Genomic DNA, 3,804 nt, shown 5'->3' with positions numbered 1-3,804 from the left:
TATTGTTCGCAGCTGAGAAACGTTAAAAGAGTTGCGGTATTCAGTACAACGATTATCTTTAGCCGGTCTATCGCCTTCAGTGATCCTTTGGCATAATGAGACGAGGTCAAGCCGACCAAAAGACTACATCCTCCTTCGCGTAATATCCCGAGGCTGCTCCAGTCGCTGCCGTCCAACATCAAGTAAGTCTCGTCATCCTTCGCCTGAAAGATGTTTTTCACCAGCGCCTTCAGCCGTACCGTCAACCGTGATTGCCTGCTGCTCCTATGGCCAACCTCGACTGACGCATCCATATAAAAATGTCCATTTTGGCGTGGTACTTTTTCACCGTTTCGCTTCGATCTCCCCAAAGCGCGGAAGAATGAGGGTACTTTGATCTCAGTGTTCTTTTCCAGCTGCTGCTACACTTAACTTTTTTCCAGAAGGTCGAGGATGTTGTAAGTGCCAGTTCGGCTATATCCAGTGGACACGAAGTGTCTCACGATGTCCAACTTCTTCACTCCGGGCTGCAGCTGGCAGTACGAACAAAGCATCGAGTGTAGTTGCTTGACTGTTTTCATCATGGCTGCTGCAACTGACCAGGTTCGATACCAGCCTGTGCGTCCATCTTCCATTCGTAGCAGCATTCCACTATTGCTGCCACTCGGCTATCAACTCCGCTCTTGTCCGTTTGCGTATTCCTTTAGTACCTTTCTGCTTATAACAATCGCTGTCTTCATCCTGTGTAATGCACATAGGGATTATTCCGACGATAACGCTAGGTGCTTCCGACGAGACGGCACGGTAAACAGTAGTAATTCGTATGGCTGTCAGCTGAAAAGTGCAGTTCAGCTTCGTCCTATTTTGCTGGGTATCCAGCACTGTAATCCATGCCGGGCCCGCGTATCTTGGTAACGAACAAGATACGCTAAACAGAAGACGCCTCTTACTGCTGCTTACCAGAACTATTTGCAACTCCACTCCTTTCATCCAGCTTTCGGTCGCGTCTATTCTCTAAAATGACAGCATTTTGACCTCCTCCAAAGCCTTGCCTATTACCGTCGTTACGATGTCATCCGCAAAGCCGACGATTTCCACACCTCTAGGCAGTTTCAGTGTGAGCACGCTGTATTCCAGAACGATAGGCCGACGATTGAGTCTTGTAGAACTCTCACTGTTATCCTAAATAGATGTTCGTTTCCTAAACCAGAAATCGGTTCTGGAAATAGCTACTGAGGATCCCCACAGACAGGCAAGGACACTCATAGTATCCAGCGCTGTGCAGTCAACTTTCATTTACCTTTTCTGAAACTAAATTGCCTCTCTGACAGTCCATGTTCACTCTCCGTGTATTTTGTAGATCGGTTGAGAATAATCCTCTCCAAGAGTTTATCGAGTAAATCCAGCAGAATGATGGGCATATAAGCTGGTGGATCTTCTAAGAACTTTCCTGGCTTCGACAGAAGTACTAACTTCTATATCTTCCATGGTTCTAGAAAGTAGCTTTCTTCAAGACATTATCGTAGCATCGTAGGACTATTCTGAACATCTCTGGAATGGAAATGCCTTTAATGCCGATTTCAGCGCTTGGGGATTCGGTCTGGGCCAAGCGTTTCCTTTAATTGCATACCTTTCGCTGTAGCTACGAGTTCCTCGTTGGAGACTCGTCTGTCTTCTCCGCCAACTCCTTCAACTTCGCCGTATGGACAAGCTGGCCAGATCGTCATATCGTGCTCCAGAAAAAGCCCTTCAATGATGACCTTTAGCCTGTCTGGACACATTTCAGTGGGTAGACGTTTCCGTACTTCTCTCTCAGAGATATTCTTCACCGCTGAAAGCTTCTTTTGGTGCTGGTACTATGAGTGATGTAATTGTATGCGTTTGTGTATTTGTGGGTATTATGTGTAAAGGGTGTCCATGGTAAAATTGCAACACACTCAAATTCCTCTAACTTTTGAATTGTTGGTTTAAATCAATTCAAAATTGACATGGAGAAATTTCAAAGTGCATTGTTTATACTGTGTGAGTCCTTTTATCAGGTGCTCAAAGATATGAAAAATGCCGTCGAAAGAACAGGTCGTTTGCGAAAACATTCTGCACAAGTACATCGAAAATCAGAATCTGTCACATCATGCCATCGGTAAAAAGTTGGAAATCCTAAATTCTACCTACACCAAAGGATAAGTTTGATATTCCAGAGAACCTCCGAAAACAGAAAATGACGAACTTTGCCAAGAAATTCTTGATTTGGCAAGCAATTTGTTCATGTGGAAAGCGGAGTACACAATAAACATAAACAAGTGCGTTTGAAAGAGTGTCTCCAATAGCGATTTCTTCCACTTCCAAAGTCTCACAATTGTCCTACGATCTTCTGGTAGGATTTGACTTCATACCATTGTGCAAAGGCCGTACTGGAGTGGTATAAGCCAAATAATGTCGATTTCGTGCCGAAAGATCATAAACCCCCAGCTAGCATTTTCATATGTATAAAAAAGATAAAAATCAGTATTACGTACAAATATACATGCTAATCAATCGTATTTGATGCGCAAAATTGGCTTATCCGTAATATTTTGGCGGCGATATACGTGATTACGAATAATTTTAAGCGTTACGATTTATATACGATAATAATTAAGCGCGACTCGCCTCATACTGTTATGCGATTTTGTGCCGAAAATCGTATGTGTGTCAGTTATTATCATTATATATGATAGAAAATCAACTTGGTCCTACTTTATCAAGGCTTAGTACTAGTACTTAGTACGATTTCGAATTTGTTAGGAGATATTTACGATAATTTCCGTACATTGGTATACGAGTTGGTGCTAGCTGGACCCTCAAATACACCGGTGCTGCGGCCAATCGAGAAATACTACGTTATTATGAAGCAGGATTGAAGAAATTAAGAGCGGATGGATAAATATTACAGAGATTACAGAGGCGACAAGGCACTCAAAATCCGCTAAATTTTGAATCATAGCGCTACCATTCATACCATTATCATAATCTCCGTTATGATTTTGAGTGCCTTGTCGTATCTGTAGTAAATATGCAAACCATGTCGATTTTGAAGTTGTGCAAAGTCTCATGGATGTGGTAAAAGCCAAAGTATGGGCATTCGGATACGGTGGAGAAATTTAATAAAATAAAAACGCAAAAACTAAGTTTAATTGTTTCATTTGATGCTATGAAAGTTTGATGACAATCGGATAAAAACTCGAATTTTGCGAATTAATGTTGTGTGTTGAAATTTTACCGTGAACACCCTTCATATGTGTGCACGCATGTTAGTGTACCTCATACTAATACAAACACACAAATACACAAACCTACACATACAGTATAACAAAGGTAAAAATATATCCTGACCCTACTTACTACTTCACTGGAATAGTATATAAGCTTATGGTATCAGAAACATTCAAAACGTTTTTCTAATGAGAACTGTCTTTCCTTTCAGTTAGCTCAGACATAGTCTGTTGATAATCAAACAAACAAAAAAATATTTAAGTAACACTATTATTATGCCTAAAAAGATCTGGTTTTGTTTGTCAATCATAATCGGGTATAGGTATACAACCATATCTATGGACTTAGTACTTCGCCAAAAGCTGTGCTCCACTATAGAGCCAAGCAATAGAGCGTCATATTACGATGGGAACTGAGCTGCAGTGCACCTGTCCGCCTGCATTTAATTAAAATTTAATCAACAAGTTTTCCCACTCTATCACACAACTGCGCTTCACACTGTCTCTTTGGGATGACATCGCATGAAATTCTTGCCTGTATCAGGGTAGTCGCGAGAATAAACAAACTAATAAT

The sequence above is a fragment of the Sabethes cyaneus genome, chromosome 1 (genome assembly GCF_943734655.1).
Source record: "Sabethes cyaneus chromosome 1, idSabCyanKW18_F2, whole genome shotgun sequence".
In the NCBI taxonomy this organism is placed as follows: domain Eukaryota; kingdom Metazoa; phylum Arthropoda; class Insecta; order Diptera; family Culicidae; genus Sabethes; species Sabethes cyaneus.
This window is presented reverse-complemented; position numbering follows the sequence as displayed.